General features: G+C 31.9%; 1 long non-coding RNA gene across 1 annotated transcript; it reads right to left on the reverse strand.

Moving 5' to 3' along the window:
* Positions 1–5,788: 5,788 nt before the first annotated feature.
* LOC143063762 (uncharacterized) lies at positions 5,789–19,057 on the reverse strand. Its single transcript, XR_012975094.1, has 4 exons — positions 18,926–19,057; positions 15,770–15,802; positions 14,307–14,395; positions 5,789–7,060 (listed from the first exon to the last, which is right to left on the reverse strand). It is a non-coding gene; the product is annotated as an uncharacterized LOC143063762 (long non-coding RNA).
* Positions 19,058–25,204: the final 6,147 nt, after the last annotated feature.

Consider the following 25,204-nt stretch of genomic DNA (forward strand, 5'->3'; position numbering starts at 1 on the left):
TAAGAAAGACAATAGTATTGCGGGTTTGCTTGTTTGGGGTTTTTTTTTCGGGGGGGGAGGGGGGATAAGTTAAAGCGAGGTTACAGTGAAAGTTTTAAGCTTGGAATAGTTTCCCGTAAGATTTAAAAGTTGTATAGTTTAAAAGAAAAATGTATCTTATAGCTATTAAGAATCACTTGCTGTATCTGTAAGATATTTTCAACATTTTTTTTTTGTCTGAAGGGTTATCAGGTATTTTTTTTCGAAAACCTAGTACACACTAACAAAACTAAGATTTCTTAGCTTTTTCATTTCAAAATTCCAAAATAGCTTGTTAGCTAAACCGTGAGGTCATTTTTAGGTAAGGTAAAGTACCCTCCTTTCGAAGTAGCCTGGTCCTACAGACAGAAAGATGTGTCATTTGTCGGACTAGTCTACTCTTAAAGTAGGGTAGTTTACATAACTTACAATGACTTTTCTGTTCAGCAAGCAAAATAACCAAAGTAATCCCTTTGTCTACACACTCATTGAAATTGGCTGTAATATTGCAAAAGTTCAAGCGATAGGGGCAAACTTACCGAGTAAAAAAAATCAAAATGTCTATCTACCTTGCACATTTTTGTCCAATCAAATCCCAGTATGTATTGAAACTCCGCCTACCTATTGTTTGAAAATATCCTTGGAGCAAACATAGCAAGCAAGTCAATCAAAGTTATTTTTTGCATGCTTTTAAAGAAGAGTTTTACTATATAATGCAAAGAAGCGTTTAAGTCTTTCGCCAAAAAAAAACTATCAATTTCTTTTTGTCCTATGTAAACTTCCGTACCATTTCCTTCCATTCATGATCATTAAATTGAACTGTAAAATATTTCTTGGTACCTTCTTAATTCCTTTATAAGTCTTATGTAAACATAATTATGACAATAACTTTTGTGAGCACAAGATTCACTGCACACTTTTAATTAAAGTTCTGCTTAATCAAACATTAAAATGTGAACTTAAGTTTTGAGACTTTTTTAATCGACACGATTGCATGGGATTTTTGCATATGAGAACATGTTTTATCTATTAGTTGAAAATGCGGCTTTGAACTAGCTTTCAGTACCTGTGAGCATTTGTTGTTCAATAATGTGTGTCTTTGTGTTATTATTTTTGTGATAAATTGTTGTGTTGCTACACCACTGTAACAATGAAGGAGGAAATGGGGGGGGGGGGGGGTGAGTAAGTGGGGAGGGGTATGCGGAGCGCTAACAAACATGTCTATGCAGCATGGGCTTTGATCATTGTTGAAGCATCAATGTAAGGGGCATTTAATATCTTAATAAAACTATTTTTATTTCAGATAGTATATACTAGTATTGTTATCTGATATTGGACGAAAGAGGTTGCCCTGTTATGTAATTGTGTAATATAAGTAACGATCATTTGAAAACACATATTAAACAGCCAAATGAATGCACAAGAGCTAAAATAGGAGTCATAGATCCTATTGACAATAATTATCTGCCCAATTTTATTGATTTTGTAACATTTGTTTCAAATATGAGCAACTTCTTATCCAAAATCACCAGCACCGTATCAGGACCCACCACCACAATGACAGGACCCACCAGCACAGTATCAGGACATGAATAAATTGAAAAAATGCTAAATTTTAATAAATTGCAATGTTTTTTCACAAAATAGTTTTGTCGTGTGGATTGCGGTATAGAAAGCGGACTCTATGAGCATTTTTGTTTTATTTTTTCAGTTCGAGATTTTCTGAAAATGAGCATTTTTGTGTTACGCTTACTGAAACAGTTTAGAGGGTCAACTTTTTAATGCTTTACATATGAACCCATAAGAAACAAAATTGAAAAATCTCAACTGTTTTTTTCAATTTTTTATGAGTGAAAACGTCAAAAATCATCATTTTCGTCTTTGTTTACATTTTTTCATTGATCACCAGCACCCGTCAGGACCGAATCACCAGCACAGAACATTCTCTCGCAGGACAACCATACCCACCGTGCAGCAGTTGAGCGTTTGTTGTCAACATACGCACGAAAATGGATTACGCAGGTACTTAATAAGAAGTAAAGTTTGTTTATAGTCTAAGGTCAAATTAAAGTTATTCTTTTTTGTTAGCGTGTGCTTATCCTTCCATAGCACCTGAGATCACCTTCAGTTATTGACGGGTTCGAGTTACTCAGTCTACGGGTTTTTTTTTTAATTTCTGTACTGGTTATTGTCAGTCTGTTTGGGTGTTTCTTCTTTGTTATGCGTGGTGTTGTCAGTTTATTTTTGACTAATGAGTTAATTTGTTATCCTTCGTCCCTCGTTTACTATCTCTTCAGTAACCAAATGGCTTTTTATGCTGTTGATACTTGTGTTTTGTTTTTGTTGATTTTAGTCTCTGATGCATGTATTTCTTATTAACAATTTTTTTGTTGCTTTTAAGGTAGCACAATACAAAGATTTGTTCACTCCCAATCAGACAACTTTAAACTGATGTAATTCATTTCATCCTTCTTTATATTTTATAAATGAGGTACCAAAAGAAAGTAGAAAGATTAATCTTTCAAATTGTGATAATTTCATTATGACACAATTATTACATAATCATTTGTTATGTAATTAGCGGCAATGGACATTTGAGCGCATTGACAGGACATTTGAGCGAAAAAAAAGGACGTTTGAGCGCCAAAGTATAGGACATTTGAGCGCCTAAATTTTAGGACATTTGAGCGAAAATAAGAATAAGCGTAGGACATTTGAGCGAAAACAAGTCTTGGATAGAGAATTGTCTTATTGGCAATCACACCACGAATATAGTTCATTAAATGAGGAGTTTACCAACAAAAAGATTAAAACATATTTTAATTGTAAAAAACAAAGCACTAAAAACAAAGCACAGTCATAAAACAGGAGTTTACCAACAAAAAGATTAAAACATCTTTTAATTGTAAACAAAGCACTAAAAACAAAGCACTGTCATAAAACATAAAACTCGGCAACGGCATTATTTACAAGTCTGTTCGGGCTTGGAACTTATATCCCAGGCTTCTGACATAAAAATCCCTCGTAATTTCCTGCTGGCAGTATTTCGAATGCAAATCCCGGAGATTCTGTTCCTTCTCCTTTTCTGTTCGGCTCTGCGGTGCATCAATGTTCAAACTCCGAATTTTTATGTAAGTCACAGATTGCAATTTGATAATAGTGTCAAGGAAAATATAAATTGATGGATGACTGTGATAGAACTGCTCGTTATAATCTTACTTTTTTTTCTTACTTTTAAAAAAAAATCTTAATTCGTGTAAAATTATCAGGGAAAATTTCGCTCAAATGTCCTGTCTGAAAACTCAGGTAAGGTTAATATCCCGGCGCTCAAATGTCCTATGAAGTCGGCGCTCAAATGACCCTATGTGCTTTTTTCTTTTTCGCTCAAATGTCCTATGCCCGTAATTAGTTGCTATATTGTGATGTCCACACTTGAATGAATTTAGCGTCTTTGTTCTTCATAGCATCCCAAAATATTTTATAGATTCTTGTACAACACAGCTTGACCTCCAAAACTGTGTCTCAGATTTCCAAAAACATCAATAGAACAAATTTTATACCACATTGAATTTAGTGATCTCTTATAAATTGGTGTTGCAAACTTCATTGAAAATTTATGAGAGAATAAAATACAATAGGAAAAATCTGAGACAGAGTTTTGGAGGTCAAACTGTGTTGTGCAAGAATCTATAAAATATTTTGGGATGTTATGAATAACAAAGAAGCTAAATTCATTTAAGTATGGACATCACAATATAGCAACTTATTACATAACAATTAATTATGTAATAATTATGTCATAGTGAAATTATCACAATTTGAACGATTAATCATTCTTCTTTCTTTTGGTACCTCATTTATAAAATTTAAAAAATGGAATTACATCAGTTTAAAGATGTCTGATTGGGGATGAAAAATCTTTGTATTGTGCTACCTTAACTAGCTCACAGTATCGTACTTTCGTGTTAATTTGACCGGTTGATACAATTTGTATTATTTTTTTGGTTATTTTATGTTTAATTATTTAGCGTTATATTTTGTCTCTCTATTTTTAATATATATCAGCTTTGGTAAGGGTTTGGTATAACTACTAATTTTCACTTCTGTTCTCGTACTATGAACAACAAAACTATTTATGTTGTAAAAGAATATTTCCGTATTCAATTACTGAAACCTTTAGTTAGTAGGCTTACAACAAAATTTACCTGTGTACACTACTTTATTTGGCTGCATTTTGTCTAATGTTATGGCTGACTCTCTGATATTATAAGATCTCACCCCTAATTTTAATGATTTTGTATTCACATTGTGGCATAGATCAAATTTATTCGTTCAGTGTATGTGCACTTGTTTGTGTAAATAATTTTTTATGTCTTTTGATTGAGCTGATCCATTTCAATTGATATTTGGTAGTGTGTCTTTTAATGTTGTGATGTTATGCTATTGCTTCAGGTAATGGTAAAGATTGGTACCTATTAAAACATTTAAAACCGTTGCATTGGTTTGCACCTGTATCAGGAATCTGATGTTCAGTGGTTGACGTTTGTTGATGTGGTTCATAAGTGTTTCTCGTATTTCGTATTTTTTACATAAATTAGATCGTTGGTTTTCCTGTTTGAATAGTTTAACACTAGTCATTGTTGGGTCCCTTGACAGCTTGATGTTCGGTATGAACCAATGCTCCGTGTTTATGGCCGTACTTTGACCTGCAATCGTTTACTTTTACATATTGTGACTTGGATGGAGAGTTGTCTCATTGGCACTCATACCACATCTTATTATATCTTATTAAAATGCAAAATTAACAAGTATAGACAAACCTGGATTTAGAATGCATTATTTAACAATACAATTGAGAATGGAAATGGGGAATGTGTCAAAGAGACAACAACCCGACCACAGCAAAGACAACAACAGAAGGTTACCATGTATATATAGATAAACCCGGACAAGGACTCAAGAGTTTTGCACGAGAGAAATACATTCCTTTATTCAATGATTTTTTTTTTATCAAAAGCAGCAAATATCAATGAAACAACAGCCGTGTAATTCACTAGTTTAGAAGTATAGTGTCATATTTGATGCCCTTAGGAAATTTTACTTTCTTGGGTTACTAATTTTGCGATCTCCCTAAACCAAGTGAAGTACATCTAAAGTGTTTTGTAGGCATCATCATAGTGGACTCTATGGAAACGGTACATTTATTCTGCGACATTACTATCATTTTCTAAATTAACCACAGTTTATGTTAAAAACCTGGATAAAACTGGTATATACTTTATTATTCTGTTTAATGATGCATCATGTCCAACTTTCAACGCAGCATGTTTATGTGATCCCCGCCCACCGTCAGTTTACACCAAATATATGAAATTTTCGAATAATATTTCAATATGTTTAAACATTTATATTGTAAATATACACACTGCAGTTGTTCATAGATAAATTAAAAAAATATATATTGTACCCTTACATCCAGTCTCAGCGCTCCTGAGTTGCCTCTCTTCACCTGACTGAAAACGGCCAACCTAATGCTGATAAAATGAACTAGTACCGATTTCCCTCTAATCTATCCCGAAAGTATTTGTTTAAAATTTGTAATCGTTTTTAAAAATTACTTTAGACACCAACCAATCCAAAAAAGTCAGTGAGACTTAATATAACAAATAATAAAGTGATCCATTTGAAAATCTCGCCATTGCAATCAGAAAAATAATAGGTCATATAATTGCTATATTCATTTTGATGAATGTTTTATAAATAAAAAGAATAAAATTCTATACTTTATTTAAGTAATTAGTACAACATGTAACAATATATATAAGTATTATGATTTCAGTTCATAGGCATTATCCTTGAGATATTGGCATAGCTTATGCTTTTTGCCTCTTCAGACCAATATACCGGATATTTTTGTATTTTAACGTCGACAAAACGAAATTAATCCTATAAAACTTTGTCTAAACCTTTCACTGAGAAAACACAAAATTGCTAAATTTATAGGACTCACAGTCATATAAACTACGTATATAATTCCAGAAAGTAAAGCATTTTCGGTGGTTATCCTGTATTCGGAACTTAAATGTTCATTAAGCAGCAAACTGGCAGTAACTATTTCTGTTACACAAGCAATGGATGCAATCAAAGACACCGCAAAATCCATTCGCTCTAAAGAGGCAGCTGCATTGGAAGAAACCGTTGATTGTTTCCGCCATTTTTGGATGTCAGACGATTTCCGAAGTAACAGAATAGTGAAAACAATAAGAAGAATACATGGAATGAATCGTAGAATAAACATCCTAGCAATAAACTCTTCGTTAGATCTCGTCTTTATTAATCGTCTACATCCTGTTAATGTAAATTTTCTATCTCGAGATATGATTTTGACTGGTTCATATGATATGTCAAGAAATGTATCAATCTGTGCACACACACTGATGACAATTACAGCAATACTGAACAGAGTTCCATTTCTCATAGTGCAAAATTGTTTTACTTTCAACGGAAATGAAACTACGAAAAATCTCTCAATCGAAAGGGCAACTGTTAGGTTTAATGATATAAGATGAAATACTCTTGGGAGAATAATTTGACATATTTCAAATATATAGCACCAGTCTATTAATAAGAAGTTTACCACATGGTCCACACCAAAAAATTTAATGTTAAAAGGAACTGGAATAATACCGGTAAGAATATCAGTGATTGCTATAGCAACCATTACGGCATGCGTAGACGTCCGGAACTTTCCTTTTATAATTGTTGCAATAAGCAAAACATTCATAATAATAACAAAGACGGTAATGATTGGTCCGACATATCCGTAATAAATGTATGCATCATTTTCAAAATAATTTTTAAAATTAAATGGTACGGTTCCATTTGGCATGTGTGATCGCTTACGTGCTGGACTTGACATGTTTGGACGATGTCTGCCTGGAGGTCTCATTGTCATGGAAACGTTTAGAAATTGCAAGATAATTCTTCTCTAACTGAGATCTTTCAGTTGTTTTTGGTATCAGGCAGTATATCCAAATCTGATCTGAAAAATAGAATACAGGAATTGTAAATTAATCTGTAGGATACATTTAATTTTTGGCTATAGTCATGTTAAAAATTCATGTCCATAACTATATTTAATAGGAAAGAAGTAGGTCCAGTAAGACCACATTTTTGCTCCAAAATATAGCAGATTTATAAAAAAAATCTAAACTTTTAGCTACATGTATTTATGGGAAACTAGATTTCTTATGCTACATAAATATGGGCTGTTTTTTTACAATACAATGCACATATATCGGATACTACCTTCATAAACTCCTGCTAAATTGCTGAAATAGTATAAGGATTATAATTTAATACGCCAGATGCGCGTTTCGCCTACTTGCATCTTCACAATTTAGCATTTGAGTTAAACTTTAGACGATTTCCGTTCTATGGAGGTGGTCGCATTTGTATTCATTCTTAAAATTTAAATATGAGTTGTATTTGATGATTATACATAACATAATTATATAAAGTTTGAGAGTTAACAGGGATGCGGCCATTATACTTATATTTTTACCAAAAACATCTGAAAAGTGACATATTATTGCATATATTTGATAGATTTTTCATATTTAAGCGTCTTTCATGACTAAATCAGTTCAAATCTTTCCCATAAACTAATTGAATCGACTGAAGTAGACACTTAAGTGTTTAAAAAGGGTCCAAAATCTTTCATTAGATGAACCTGTAATTTGAGGTCAAAATCAGCCCTTACCGGACCTACTCTTTTACTACGTTTACTTATATGTGTTAAGTTACATAATAAATGATAAAAATAATTGAATAAATCAGCCTCAACTATGAATGACCCGTGCAAATGCAAATAGTATGTTTCAGGATGGGACAAGTGATAGTGTTAAAAAAATCCACTGGGATTGGAACAAACATACATCACTGAAGCCTACATTTTCAAATTGATGAATTATTTTATTGACAACCTTTTTGTTAAGTTGATAGCATGTTTTTTTTCATCTTATATCGTTATTTAAACAAAAGGAAATTAAAAAAGATATCTCGCTAAATATTTTTTTTTTTGGTCTATATAAAACAACTACCCACCAAAGTTCAAAAGAAACGGAATCAATCATAGGCCCCCGTACCGTCTACGACTTTCAATAATGAGGAAAATCCATACCATATAGTCGGCTTTAAAAGGTTACGACATGCAAATAAGGAAGAATTCAATTGAGAAAACACAAAGGCCTAATTTACAACAACACAATTTACGGAAAGCAAATAGTATAGACATGAATTATCGATAACCACTCAAATACCAGATCTGATTGTAGACAAGTATATATAGAATGTGGCAAGGATACAATAGTTTGCTTGCGCCAAACTCTATCCTTAATCTTGAACAGTGGTGTAACAGTATAACATAAGAACAAACAATTAAAATAAAGTGATAAGGGCTTAACACATCAGATCGATTCAAAGCAGAAAACATCTAACAAAAACACAAAGTATCTAAACATCCCTCACCAAAACAACACAAAGTACAGATCCTAAGCAAAGACACTTAGCAAATGTTATGCACAATGCAGATGTAGGTAGTGAGCTTAAACATTAATTTTCAATTTTAAGGATATAAAAATAATGTGTTTTAAAAGGTGCTTGTCTCCAAGATTAATATCTTCAATATAGCGACAGTAATTTACCAATGTTTAAATATACAATCTTGTAAATCGATTAAGAAAAGACAACTAAGAGTAACACAACGAAACCACATGGAGGCGTCAACAGGGTGGGTGTGCATTATCCACAATTCATATTTACACTCTTTTAAGATAGTTATCAGGTACCAGGATTATAATTTAAAACGCCAGACTCGCGTTTCGTCTACATAATACTCATCAAAATAGTTATAATGCCAAACAAATACAAAGTTGAAGAGCATTGAGGACCAAAGAAGCTTAAGACTGTCACAATCGCGAATAAAGACTCAGTCGGTAAAACAATAGTAAATTTACTGGTTTGGCTGTCATTTTTTTTTTGGCAAATTTTTAGATACCAGAATACTGTAAACCAACTTATTTTCGCGAGCGATTTATTTTCGCGACTGTCCCGGGTACAAAAATAACGTGAGTATAAATTGTCGCGAATATGTAAAACTTAGATCTTTCCTTATTAAAATATATCCAGAAATTAGAAAATCGCGAAATTAAATAGCCGCGAAATAGACTAGTAAAGGTAAAACGCGAAATAAAGTATCCGCGAAGATAAGTTGGTTTACAGTAGTTCTCTTATCTCTAATATTACCTTTTGTGTCGTATTTAGTAAAATTATACCTATATTAAATATTGTAGTTTAATAGTTTATTTCAAACCAGAAGCAATACATCTTATAGGTATATCATAAATATGTACTGAAGAGACATTAATTGTCGAAATCCGGATAAGGGGTACAAATTAGTGCACCTCATGTTTGCGTTAACATCTTTTCTGCAAATTTATTGTTTTCTGTTTGGTATTGAATTAATTATATGTAGCTCCATGTTACATCTCGTGAGCAATTTATTTGGTAATTATTAGTGGCAGTCAGCAAGAACATCAGTTGTTCGACCTGTCAGTATACATGTATATCATAACAGCATATTTTTTAAAAATACAATCGGAGGCAAGACTACATAGTTTAAATCATCCAGAGAATTGTCATGAAAATTTTATATCTGTGGCGTATTTCAAATATCGGATATGTTCCTTACGTCGTAACTACAATCCCCTTCCCTTTCATGAATGTGACCTACCGAATTAGACTATTTTCCGGATTTTTTTATCACAAAAGCACCACGATGGGTGCCACATGTGGAGCAGGATCTGCTTACCCTTCCGGAGCACCTGAGATCACTCCTAGTTTTTTGGTGGGGCTCGTGTTGTTTATTCTTTAGTTTTCTATGTTATGTCGTGTGTGCTGTTGTTTGTTTGTCTTTTTCATTTTTAGCCATGGTGTTGTCAGTTTGTTTTAGATTTATGAGTTTGACTGTCCCTTTGGTATCTTTCGTCCCTCTTATAGACAATTCCGATACATTCTATTTTGACAATAACTGAGATAATTTAAAAACAGATGCATTTGTATAATAATACCTTAAATTTGATATACAATTTTCTTATATTGTCATATTTTGGACATTTTAAAATAGAATGAAAATCATCCTCGATATTACTCACCATGAGGGCGAATGATCTTAGCGCCAATTTAAAAAAAAAATCTTTTATTTGTGCCGACTTCATTTCATTTGTATAAAAAAGAAGATGTGGTATGATTGCCAATGAGACAACTATCCACAAAAGACCAAAATGACACAGACATTAACAACTATAGGTCACCGTACGGCCTTCAACAATGAGCAAAACCCATACCGCATAGTCAGCTATAAAAGGCCCCGATAAAACAATGTAAAATTTTATATTTGCTTCTAAATGCATTTACAGTTTAACATAGGCGAGTTAATACTGGCCATATATATCGGAAGGACAGTCCATGTGATCACGAGAAAGGTATACTTATTTTTTCTACACACCTCAATCTTGAATATCTTTGCAATATTTATAGATGGAACATTTAAGTACTGTCCGAAATACTTTTATCAGTTATATACTTTTAATTACACGGATGTAAAAAATGTAAACTACCTACCTCTAATTTGTACCATTGTAACTTTGTGGTGTTTGAGAAAAAAGGATCTTAATTTACACCCTCTTACCAGCAAAAGATGAACAGTGTTATGAAGTGATGTAAAAAATAATGTGTTTTTCTGCCGTCAAAAACAACTTTCCTTTGTGGCCGAGGTAATGCGTATTGACTTTGAACAAGCAATGCATAACGCAATTGTTGATGCTTTTTCCACAATGTTTGTAAAACAGATTGTTGTCGTTTTCGTCTGGCTCAGAACTGGAGGAGAAAAATCCAGTCTGTTGGGTTGAGCACAAAGAGTGTGAAGACAAATTAAGTGACATTGGTAAATGGCTATCCCAATTGATTGACAATTCATAACATTTGTACAACTGCTAACGAAAGAAGTATATGATGATAAATGAAAAATAAAATTCACCTGTAGATTATCTGTAATTTACCTGTAAAACAATCGGGGTAAATTGAAAAAAAATCGGCGGAAATGATATGCAGATCGGCGGAAATGATATATGCAGATCGGCGGAAATGATATATGCATATCGGCACAAATGCAAAACGCCGCACCATGGTTACATAAGATACATGTATAATCTTTCATTTCTTGCTCTTTTTATGAATGTACCATATTCAATATATCATTTGTGTGAACACAGTCTAAATAATATAAATATAATTAAAAACCAATTGTTCAGAGAACAATTGAAGGTCTTTCCACTAGTAAAGATCTATTTTGATATTGAAATATTAAAATCAGTTTAAAATGTTAGTTCCTATGGCTTGATTATGTATTTATATGAATTTAAAGCAAAGGTCAAAATCTAGAACGTCTTATTAACCTATGACCTTGACCTCAATTTCAAGGTCACAAACCAAGGACCTTAAATCAAAAGACCCTAGGTCTTTAATATGTTTGGTTAATGAGTATTACCACTTTACGCGTAATTCTAAATGTTAGATGGACAAAAACTCCCATTTATTGTATGCGCACCCTTTCAACCAAAATATACAAGTAAGGACATGTAGCAACTAACAATTTATGAAAAATTATTTGTCAATATGTCATACGGTATTTGAAAATTAGTGAAAATAAGCCAAAATCAAAATTTAGAATATGACCTTGACCTTTGACCTTGACCTCATTTTCATTTTTTTGGACCAAGGACCTCAAATCTGAAGACCCTAGGTTTCTATCACTTATGGTTTACCAGTTGAAAATGCATATCACTTGAATCAAATAAAAAAGGGGGAATAACTCTCATATGGAGTCTACGTATAGCTTCGGTCCAAATGAATATTCTTATCCTAAAGATGTAACGAGCAATTTGGTAAAATAAATTTGTCGTAATCTTTTACGGTTGCGAAGGAGTAGTGGCCACAAGAGAAACAGTGTTTGGGGAGATAACTCATACAACATAAAGTATTTTGTTACGCGGTTGTAAATTTTTGAAGCGTATAAACTATATGATATCATATTCCAAACATCTAAGCGACAAGTTATTAAACAACAATACTACGCAAGAAAAAAAATTAGGCGGAAGAAAAAAAAAATAATAATAATAATAATCAGAACAAAACCTATAGGTCTTTCCACGGAAAGGTGGAAAGACCTAATGAATGTATTCTACAATATAAAGTATATTATTGTACTTCAGTTTGGGGAAATCTATTTCAAAAAGATTCATTGAAAGATATAATCATAAAGCTTTTAAAAAAAGTAGCAAGAATTACTTGAATTTGATAATTCTCCTCCATCAAATTTTAAGTTTAAGTTCTCAGTCTTTACAATGTGTTTTAAAGTTTATTTAAAATGGCTAATTTTTATTTAAAGGATAAAATACCGACAATCAATTCTAATGTATAGAATTATAGATTTGAATAACACCCCATTACTTAGCAATGCTAAATATTAATGACGTAAAACACCTCAACTTCAAAACGATATTTTTGTTCCAAGACCAAATACAAATTTTCATAAAAAATCTTTTCATTATTCTGCAACCAAGGTATGGAAAAAATTACCACTCACAATTAAAAAAATCTAAGTTATTTAAGAAACATTGTTAAAATCATTTTCAAGTCTATGTTAATCGAACAGTTTGTTTGCTTTCTTTTATAATTAGAACATGAAAACTTAATTAAAACTTTAACAATTATTGCCATTTGTGTGATTGAATTGTACGTAGGCGTATTAGCGCCACACAATTTCATTTTTCAAATTTCTTCCTATGTTTGCGTTATAGCGGAAACCTTTGCGTTATAATGCAAACCTTTGCGAAATAACACAAACATTTGCAAAATAACGCAAACATAGGAAAAAATTTGAAAAAAAAAGTTGTGTGGCGCTAATACGCCTCCGTTCAATTCAAAAACAGTTATTTTAATGGAGGCCCTAGGAGGATACATATATTAAAATGTATCCCCCTTTGTATTCATTGCTATATAGTATATTATAGTTCGTTTCTGTTGTGTCGTTGTTCTCCTCTTATATTTGATGTGTTTTCCTCAGTTTTAGTTTGTAACCCGAAATATTTTTTTCTCATTCGATTTATGAATTTCAACAGCGGTGTACTACTGTTGCCTTTATTTATTGTCAAATAACGGTCTTTAACACGGAACCTTGGCTTAAGTCGAACATAAGGCTATAAAGGGCCCCAAATTGAAGTTATACCGATGAAAACAAAACCAACCCTGCTAATAGCTGTAGTCGAATATAAATATACTTCCAAAGTAAACTCTCGTTAGAACATTGTGTAAAATCGGTTATATCCAAACATGATAGACAGAATACACATGATAGGCACATTTCTTTATTTTTGAATGCTGTTGTGAAATTTTTGAATACTGTTGTGAAATAACTACTCCCTCCCATGAGGTGATAACGTTTTTTTCTGTTGTGAATTTGGTTTCCAACACGTTGTACTTTTTTTACAAGTATTTAAAATTGGTGTAATTAGCAATATGTTGACCACAGCAAAACATGACAAAAATGAACACCCCATTTTTTCATTAAATGCCTTGAAAATTTCTTTTCCCTGCACTGTTATACAATAAAAATTATGCTTTAATGTTAAGGTTACTTTGCGTTAGTGAAACCAACACTGACTAGTTCAATATTCATAGGGAGAACAATTTAACGATTGATTTAGTTGTCAGTAAACTTTTTTTTAAAAGCAGCACTACAGATGTTAAAACTTTTTGCATGTTTGAACTCAGCCTGATCAAGCCGAAAACCAAATAAAAAAGAAAGGCCGAAAATACCAGAGGGACATTCAAACTCATACTCACAAGTGAAAAAAATGATAACACCATGGCTAAAAATGATAACACCATGGCTAATAATGATAACACCATTGCTGAAAATGAAAAAGACAAACAGCAGTACACAAAAGACAAAATTGAAAACTTGAGGTTTAACAACACGAACCCAACCAAAAACTGGGGATGATCTCAGGTGCTCCGGAATGTATAAAAAAGAGTGGAAAAAACGTCAAAAAAGATTTTACATTTCTAACATATAAACCATGTTTAGTTATTCATTAAATTTTGATTGAAAAATTGCAGTAATAAATGTAAACAATATAAGTTACTTAAGAAATATATGACCTTACCATACGTTTTTATTATAATCCAGGTTGGCGAAATCCTCTCTTGTTATAATGAAGCACCCGAAAGCATTAAAATTCTGTCATCCAAGGCACTAAAAAAAATTATTCAACATTTACAGAAATATCATAACTTTTACCGATGCGACGGAATAAATAATTAACGGAAGAAAAGAAAACATAATTGTGCGCTTCAACGAAGATTGTATTTAGTAAATACAGCTGTTTCACAAACCACGCCTCTTTTGTGATATACTAGTATTTGATATTCATAGTTTTCCTTCTGGTTCCTTATACGATCTATATGTTTCATCTCGTAGAGACGTAGAGGTTTAACTTGGGAATGTTACCATTAAAAGAATGCATGCATAGCGGTTAAACTAAAATCTGTGGAAGACCCAAAGTGAAATGAGGGTAGTACAGAATTTTAGTATAAGTTTTAACTTTCCGATAATCGGTCATATACATGTATGTCGTACAGCCCTATGTTTAAGCCTTAGTAAAATATACTTGCATATGAGCTTAGCATTCTAGGATATATTATTTTACGAAACTTCACAATAATAGTTGTACAGTTTAAGCCGTAAAAGGGGTTCGTTTGGAAATTGCATTGTCTATATTTTCAGAATTGCAACCTACAAATATTTACAGGGGTGATTAGCTGTTGCATATAAAGTGTACTAAAAAGCTTATACCATAAATTACGTACCAATGTAATGTCTCTTTAAATCCTTTTAGGCGTCTATAAATATAAACTTCTTTGTATTCGGCACAAAACTTTGGAGAGGCTCGGTACAACCTCGCCCTACCACAGTTTTTAAAGTCTCACAAAAAAGTGTATAAATCATCCCATCGAACTAACATTGTTTATTTATACGACAATAATTTAATTTTGGATGTAATGCATCTTCTGATTGGTTGACGTTATTTTGTTATCAGCCCATATACATAATTTAGTTATGTGACCGTGACGTCATCAACGTTTTTTCATGGTTTTCTACGGTTTAAGGTGGTACCTAACACTATAGGGAGATAACTCTGTAAAGTCAGGTAAACGTTTTAATTACGTTGTGTTGTAAAAAGAATATTAAGGTTCTCAATGATCAAAATTGGTGTTTGTCAAATTGCTATATAACCAGTTTTATTTTTCTGGCAAAACGGTTGGTTCAAAAAAAAATTATTTTCATATTTTTGTTAAAGTGTTAAAGTAAATACTTCGACAAAATATAATGAAAATTAAACGAGCCAAATTAATTTTAGTGAAAGTGTTGGGTAACACCTTAACATGGAATTTAGAATTAAATCATAAAAAATGACTGTAATATTTTTTTCTGTCTATTCGAAATAACATAAAAAAAATTGGTGCACACTGTTAAATAACGCGTTATTCAGTGTGCGCCAATTTTTTTTTTAATGTTATTTCGAATAGACAGAAAAAATATTAAAGTCAATTTTTTAATGTAACTTACATGTAACGTTTTAAAGCCGTATCCAATCGGAATCTGGAAAGTAATAAAGTAATTCTCAGTGTAAGTAAAACAGATTAAAACAGATCTTCATCTTTCGAGTCAAGTCAACACGAAGTGAGCGCGTTGCATATTGATATATAATTTATATATTCTCATGGACTATTAGCGAATTATAATGATTGGACTGTAATAATAAAATCTTTTGATGATTTGAAAGATTATCGAAATATTAAATAATGATATCAATATTTTCTTTTGATCAAAAAGCAGTATTAATTTATTAACACAAAGGAAAACGTTACACCAATTCATACCGACTACTTTTAATTCCTGTCTATTTCCGGGAATCATTTCCTGCATTTGTGTCATCCATCAAAATAATTACGAATTTATAAATTTTAGTAGTTCATTTCCATTAATGAGACTTTGTGTAGAAATTGAAGGAACGTTTATTGAGCAATAATCAAAGGATATACGAACAGAAACTTACTTTGATACCTTGTTTTCATGATATTTATTTGGTCATATTAACTGTAAACCAACTAGTTTTTGCGAGAGATTTATTTTCGCGACCTTCACGAGAAGAAGAATAACGCGAGAATAAATCGCCGTTAATACGTAAAATTGGATATTTCTTACATGTTTTAACTACATTAAATTACAAAAATTGAGGTATTAAATCGCCGTGAAGTGAACAAGAAAGGACTAGAAATAACTTATCCGAAAAAAACAAGTTGGATTACAATATTCGATGTTCGATATTTGTTTACAAAGTTGATATAAAAATCCTACAAATGTATATATATTTCTAAAGTGAGTCTTTTAAGAAAACTCAATGCACACAAATGATCGCACAACTTAATAGTGGCCTTTAACAAAGTGAATCTTACAAAATCGGACTATAACAAACTTGGACTTCTCAATCATATAAGCCTGATGACGGATGTTATTTTCTTTAATTGATTGTCAGTGCTTAATTATAAAATAATTGAATCATTTGTTTTGAACAAGCAAGAAAATATAAATTGCGTATAGATATAGAAAGGAGTTAAGGGGAGGCACTAGGATGAAACGTTTTGTCCTGCAATTTCTTTAGCTGTAATCTCTGACCTGCCTTTTTATTTTTCACTCCATTCGGGCCTTGAAGTTCCCTTTTATTTCTAGTTTACATGAATAGTCATTCTACCTTTTTTTGCAAAGATCTCATCCTGCTTTTTTTTTACTCAAAACTCCTTTCATGTCTTTTTTTAAATTGCATCCTAGCCCCCTTTCACCCATAAAAATCAAATGGTATCTCCCTTAGACTAAATGCAGTTAATAATGAGAATCTACCACTTTCTTTTTCTAACTCTTTTGTTTTATATCCATTTCAAAATAATTCATCATATGCATGAATCATTTGATTGAACTGGAAATGTGACATCACACTGCTTTTAAATTATTATCACCTTAATTTAAACTAATAACTGCCTCGTGAATTGTTGACACCTTTTTTATCACTTTAATTCAAAATTATAACTGCCGCGTGCATTGCTGGTACCTATTTTATCACCTCAATTCAAATTAATAACTGCCACTTCATTGCTGGCACTTTTTTTATCACCTTAATTCAAAGTAATAAATGACGCGTGTATTGTTGACACCTTTTTATGCCACACCCACGATAATAGAGGGGCATTATATTTTCTGTTCTGTGCGTCCGTTCGTCGGTCCGTCCGTCCGTCCGTTCGTTCGTCAGTCTGTCCCGCTTAAGGTTCAAGTTTTTGGTCAAGTTTGTTTCGCAGTTGAAGTTCAGTCAACTTGAAACTTAGTACATATGTTCAATATGATATGATCTTTCTAATTTTAATGCCAATTTTGAGTTTTGGTCCCATTTTCACTGTCCACTGAACATTGAAAATGATAGTGCGAGTGGAGCATCCGTGTACTATGGACACATTCTTGTTATCACCTTAATTCAAACTAATAACTGCCACGTGTCCTGTTGATACCTTTTTTAATCACCAAAGATAGAAAAAAACTACCTGTAATCACACTGTAGGTATGTTGCTTTGTTGCGATTTTTCTTGAAAACTCGACGATTTTTCTTACTAAAATGATGTGCAAGTATACTTCTATGATGTGCAAATACACTTATATGATGTGCAAATATACTTATATGATGTGCAAATATACTTATATGATGTGCAAACATACGTATATGATGTGCAAACATATTTATATGATGTCCAAACATACTTATGTGTGCAGACCCTTGTAAGCATTTTAGCTTAGACATACATTGTCTGTATATTAATCAGAAAATCAGCGTATAAAAAAACTGCGCTATTTTTTTTTTTTTTTTTTTTGTTTATTGATCGAGCCCTGTTGATCTCATACGGATAAAGACTTTTGTGATTTTTAAAAGTGGAGCGCTGCAGATGTAAACTTTAGTGCTAAAGATTTAAAAACAAGTACTTTAGATGTACAGTCTAATGCTGTAGATATACATTTACATTACACCTTAATCGCCGCATGGACTTCACATCTCCCGCGGTGGACTTAACTTCTGAGACCATTAGTGATCCGTAGTTATCGAAGCTTGAGAATTAATAATGCTAAAATATCTCTTTTCAAATAAAATAGAAAAAGAAAAGATATGATATTGGTATTCATCCATACACAAAATCGGTACATGCACATAAAAAACACACAAAAAGCAAAGAAACAGCGCTTTTAGGCCGGTGTTCCAACAGTACAAAAACATAACTGTTATTATACATCAGTTATCATTTCCCCGATATAAAATAAGTACACAATATTTTCACCATTTGTCAAATTGGTAGCGTTTAATTATTTGACCGGTCAATTTTTTCCAACTATTGGACCTTGGTGAAACTATTTGACCGCAAGTGTCATAATATTTCGCGGAATTTCAAATGCAGCCACGCGAACGGGATTGAATGATTTTAACATCACGGGAGTTACGATGTCACGTTTTATCTATTATATCTAGAGTTGACGTCAGTGCGGGTCTTCGTCGTATAGCATTCAGAATATGAAACGTGAAACATTATGGATGTGCTTCTGCTTTTTGTATTACGGTTGTTGATTAAGCACCGACAATAAGTATAGACTATGTATATTCCCATATATAAAAAAAGTGATAATACTTACCATGATATAACGTCATGCAGTGAAACAGTTAAGTCATCATTGTCTATATTTATCATATATACATAGTATCTTTCGAGCCCAAAATCTCAACAAGAAGTGAATTTATGAAGAGTGTATTTGTATTCTATATACATGTATACAGTATGCTATTGACTGTATTTATTATATTGATTCTTTACAAGATTACTTTATACTAAATAATAATATTGACAGTTTCTGATGCCAAATTTACACTAGCGCTAATTGCAATCACATTATAATCACCAAATAATAAACAAATATACAATTGACTTAACTTGTCATATTGATAGTTAGACACATTACGCAAATACTATTTCATAACATTAACAGTTTTTTTTTGTTGACAGATGAGTTGTATAAATTGATTTAATTCCCAAAATGACTTGTGTAACACATTTAATCAATAAACTTAGGAAACAAACAAGTAAGGTAATGAAATAATATCGAATACTTGCAAAATACGTCTATTCAAGCACAGAAAGGGGCATTCAGCATGCTCTTATATAAGTTCTATATTTGTTATGTTGTGTCATATACTATAAATATGTAGTGTTATGGTAATAAAGATTTGAATTATTGAATTATTGAATTATTGAATAATTTAATTAATATATTAAGATTACTATAATATATTGATACATTCAGTATTATATGCTCTTATATAAGTGGTGTTTGGTAGGCTCTATATTAAGATTACTAAATTGATACTTTGAAAGATAATATAACCACTCAATAATACAATTTGCATCAAGTCGTGTTTTTGCGCTTGAACCATTATTTTTATGTTCAAATGCGTTTTGGTTAAATAGCAGTACAATTGAGATATAATATCATAGTTTAACGTTGGTTAAGGTTCATGTGGACCCTTTGGCTAAAATGACTGCATTTTCACCTCAAAATTTACTCGAGTACAAACACACCTGTGCATCTGGAAAAGTTTTAAAGCATAGCATGCCCTAGATAAATAAAATTCAAATGCATTGTATGACTTAGCAAATTCATTACTTAAGGTTTATGACCCCTTCTGTGGCCTGTGAATTATGAAAATTTTAAAATGCAATAGTATCAAAACAGCAAACATAATGAATAAAATAGATGAGTCATTTTGTACATATACCAAGGGGTAACTTCATGCAAAGCATTTTTATTTATAGTTTAATTGCATTTAATAGAAAAAGAGAATTTGGTTAATATAAAAACCAAGATTTTTGTAGAAAATCCACAGACTTTAAAACAGAGATTTTTGTTATAAAATTTTAAACATAGATTACTCACTTGTTTTTTTTATGATGTGCTAGTGTTTATTTTTCACAAAAAGTCCTAAAACAACCTTTAAATTTCAAAAAACCTTGTGCTGAGTCACTAAAGTCGAGCGCACCCTAGGAGGTATACTTGAATAGGTCGATATTTATATTTGTTTATTAATAATAAGCTAATATCTAAATTCATAAACTTGTTTTTAGGAAATCATCGCTAGCACTGCATGCAATAATCCTATATATATCAAGCATCGAATTGCCAAATATGGAGTACAAGGGGAAATGCTGTGAAATTTCTATAAAATTTCCATATGTTTAGCTTTGAATCTACACAAGGGTACATAATCCTTAACTATATTGTGCAGTGCACTTTTTTTCGTCCCAGCAGGAGATGATAAAATTAACAAACAGTTGAATTTCGCTTGATATGGTCCACAGTTTAAACCACCAATTATTGTCAGGTATCAATTTTCATTCTATGTCAATCAATACCACGGGTGTCGTTCGGTTTAACGAGAGAAATGATCGTGAAGGAATATCTAACGGCGGTCAAGTATTGAGAGACGATCGTGAAAGTTCTGGTAACGGATCGTGAAAGACATTTAATCGAGAAGACATATGAAAGGTCAATAAATATTCTAATTTAATTAATTACACAGACAAATTAACGACAAAATAAAGCTGTCTGTCAAAATGGTTCAACATTATGATCAGTATGTGAAAATATCCAGTTTAAAAGTACATGGTTATTACAAAACAACAAAAGGCAAATTGCTTCGACATTAAAAATGTAAACAAACATGTATTTTTCACAAATGCGACTAGAAAAACTACTTTTATCCGAATAAGGGCACTTGAATTTCAAATCGTTCTCATAGTTATTTTGTATAAACATAATCTGAAACTTGGTAAATAAAGAACTATTTACACAAAAATTGATTTTTCTGATCGTGAAAGATCACGTACAGCATTTTTGAAGATCGTGAAAAGGATCATGAAAGATCCGATGCTACGAAAACGTTTAAATTATTCTTCAATTTTATTGTTATTGTTATTGAGAAAAGCTAGATAGGTCAACATCCTCAATAAGTTTAAGCATTTCAAAGTATTAATATTTTCAGAAAATGAAATGTAAAATAGTTGGATGATTGTAGAATGAAGTTTTTTTTATCTATTGTCATGTGAAGAACTCACTTATCACGAGTTATAGGATACCCACATTTTGTATATTCTATCCTATAAACTACATGTCCGTCAGACAGGATTCACCTGACCCCGAATTTGTCTCATTTCATGGATGAAGATTCATTGCTGTGGTCAAGTCCGTATCGCGGATTTGTAAAGCTTTAGGATAAGTAAAATCACAAAAATACCGAACTCCGAGGAAAATTCAAAAAAGATGTTCTGTTCTTATGATTGTAAGGTGCAGATTTTCGACTTCTGCAAGGTTTTAAATAACATTGAACTCATTATCATGCATCATTCGGCAATGTTTGTTTTATGTTGTTTAGCTTTTGGATATATACCTGTATGCTATAGCGCCAAGGTAATTCGTGTAAGGTGTACATGTCTGTCTGCATGTTTCATATATGACCATGATGACGTCAATTGTATTTGATATATTGAATGATAGGAAGATGTCTATGTCTGGCTGTCGGTCAGTGTTCATATACTTTTGACCTTATGTTCTGTATGGCATGGTTCATCTAACCTTGAACTCTTTTTATGAACCATTGACAATCTTAAGCGCATTTGACACTTCTAGGAAAACCCTTGATATTATAGACGTATAAACAAATATATACAAGACGAGACATTACAACATTTGCGATCTGGTATTCTATAGTCTGTAGTATATAGTTAAATCAATCCACATCTGCGTTGTGTATAAAGAACTTAAGAAAGTACTGTTGCACAAAATGTTGGTTATTGTTCAATCTCAAATTACCCATGAAAGATACTGTTTTGCTGTAATTTTTTGTTTGATGGATATCATTTTGATTTAAAAGTTGCATATCCATATTATTGGCTAAAAAGTGTCGGTCTTTCTGAATTGCACTTGACCGATTCTCAGAGCTGAATCTTTCACACTTATTTAGACACGTTTTTAGTTGTTGTTTTTTTAAACTTTCGAGTTAAAGTGTTGAATAAAAAAAACAATAGCTTTAATGTCCACCCTTATCAAAATAGTTACAGGCTTCAACCAGTTGCAGGTTTATCAAATGGTAAAAGAAATACTGATTTCTGGTATTAAGTTTGGTCACGCATTATCTTTCACGATAAAAATAATGCGTTGCCTGATCTTTCACGATCAGGTTTGATGGAAATTCAACAAATTCAAGGTTTTCATATACAAGTTAATACTTATAAGGGAAGAGCATACTTTAATTTTACTGTACTATCAGATACACCAAAGATTAAATTTCAAATAATTCATGATAAACTGAAATATAACCATTATAGGTACAAAAAGCGTGTTATTTGTAATTAATTTCTTAGACATGCATTGCGCCTTTTGTGTTTTTTCATAAAGTACTGCATATTTTCTTTATCTTATTTCACAGTTATGTTGAGGAAGGTAAACCATTTTGACAGACATATTTTTTTGTTCAGATTTGAAAATTTAGCGATTTTTTCAGAGATTCTGAACTAGAATTTACATTAAATGTCTTTCACGATCCGTTACCAGAGCTTTCACGATCATCTCTCAATACTTGACCGCCGTTGGATATTCTTTCATGACAATTTCTCTCGTTAAACTAAATGACACCCTTGAATATAGCTCACTTCAATTATTACCTGTGGGGAAGTTCTCAAACCTTTTTCCCACTTTAGTTTATTTTGGCACTTTCTTGGGGAATGAAAAAAGTGCACTGCAAAATTCTGTTCAGTTTTTATTTTTCTTAAACATAAAACATATTTGGATTTTATTTATCTAGGGCATGCTATGTCTTAAAATGTTTCCAGATGCACAGGTTTTTTCTGTACTCAGAGTAAATTTTGAGGTGAAAATACGGACATTTTAGCCAAAGTCCTTTAGCCGTATAGAACATATTAACTATGTCGCAAGAGAAACAAAGTTAGACACAAAATGTTGTCAAAAAAACTAAATTAAGAGGTTACTTTCAAGGAAATATGAATTTAAAATGTAATATGAATTCGTTTTGAAATTTGAAAGGAAATTCGACATACTTCAGACTTATGAAACGCGCTTTTAACGATTGCTTAGCGTTCCGCTGGTGTGCAACTAACGTAAATAACATAAGTTAAAAAGGCCAAGAAATAAGAAGTTCGAAGGAAGTCTGGCGCTTCTTTATAGTGGATGAAGAGTCCTGTTGCCGGCAATATTGGAGAAAACAACCTTTTATAGTGATTCTTATAAAGGTAATCTGTCAAAATTCTAGACAACAGATTCGTTATCACAAAAGATTAAAGAAGATAGTTGTCAGGTTCAGATTAATCTGAGGTTGGGTGTTATAGTACGGCGGCTTTGTGAAAAATTGTGCACATCCTGCTACAAGCATGAAATTTGGCATAAACCTTCCTCAACTATTGGCCTCAGATCACAATTAATTCCCTTTGTTCGTGGTCTAGGAATAAAGTTTCCAATTATTATATGGGGTATTTCTTCCCAAGTATTCTGTCTATTGTTTTCTTTGAAATGTTTACTATTTAAGTGGTCCTATCAGTTGCATATATATTGAAATAAGTAAAACATGTGGAAAAAGATTATTGTTGAAAGTGAAAGTAGTGATTTGGCCAAAATTAAAGTAGGGTAGAAATCAGCCTTCGTCATTTATTCAAGATTCAAATCCTACCATTGGCATGCTAATAGGGCCCTCAAAAGAAAAAAGCACTGATTGATTGTCCTGGGACAAGCATATTTTATTAGAATAATAATGGTCTATAAGCAGTTAAATTAATTTCATGTTTGTAGCGGTGCAAATTTTTTAATTGAATCTGACTTTAACTAAAAATTCATTGTAGCCAAGGGGAAGAATAATTGTGTTCTTAGGCCTATTACTCTTTTATTTCAGATAGGGAGGCATTTGAAAAAAATGTCGCACTTCCGGAAAAAAACAAAATGCTTACATCAGCCCAATATCGAAGGCTAGTATGTGAAAAGGTGTTATAATCATGCTACTATCATAATATTTGGTACAGACCTTTTGCTTTTACTACTTTTGAATAAATAATATAGATTTGATGTCTTTAAAACCCTACTTCCGGTAAAATTTAATATGGCGGACATTGTACTAAAATAATCAATTTTGTAGGGAGGGTAGTTGAAATATGTCTAAACGTATTGTTTCTATCATTACATTGTGCAGGAACCTTTCTTTGGTGCTTCTCATGGATACAATGACATATTTCTTTAAAACTCTTACTTCCGGTAATATCCAAAATGGCGACATAGAAATATTAATTTCTTTTATATATTCAACTTTTTTCAAAATGTAAAGAAAATGTTATTTTTTGTGCTGGTCATTAAACTTTTGGCTTTAAGTTATCCTCAAAACCACTTATTCTATTCTTTCGTAAATTTATAAATACACTTAACATTTCCGTTAAAAAAAACACAATCTGGCGTAAACTTAAAAGATGAGTCCTCAGTCTATATCTTCGATGAAGAGTTTTGGATAATAGTTATCAAAGGTACCAGGATTATAATTTAATACGCCAGACGCGCGTTTCGTCTACATAAGACTTATCAGTGACGCTCAGATCAAAATAGTTATAAAGCCAAACAAGTACAAAGTTGAAGAGCATTGAGGACCCAAAATTCCAAAAAGTTCTTGCCAAATACGGCTAAGGTAATCTATTCCTGGGATAAGAAAATCCTTAGTTTTCGATAAACAGAAAATTTATAAAAATTACCATGATAGATTGATTAAAACAAAATAAAATCACTAAATTACTTAAATATTTTTAAAAATACTACTACTATTCGGCTAAAAATACATGTATATTCACGATAACCACCACATACACACAAGGC

This window comes from Mytilus galloprovincialis, chromosome 2, assembly GCF_965363235.1.
Source record: "Mytilus galloprovincialis chromosome 2, xbMytGall1.hap1.1, whole genome shotgun sequence".
Lineage (NCBI taxonomy): Eukaryota > Metazoa > Mollusca > Bivalvia > Mytilida > Mytilidae > Mytilus > Mytilus galloprovincialis.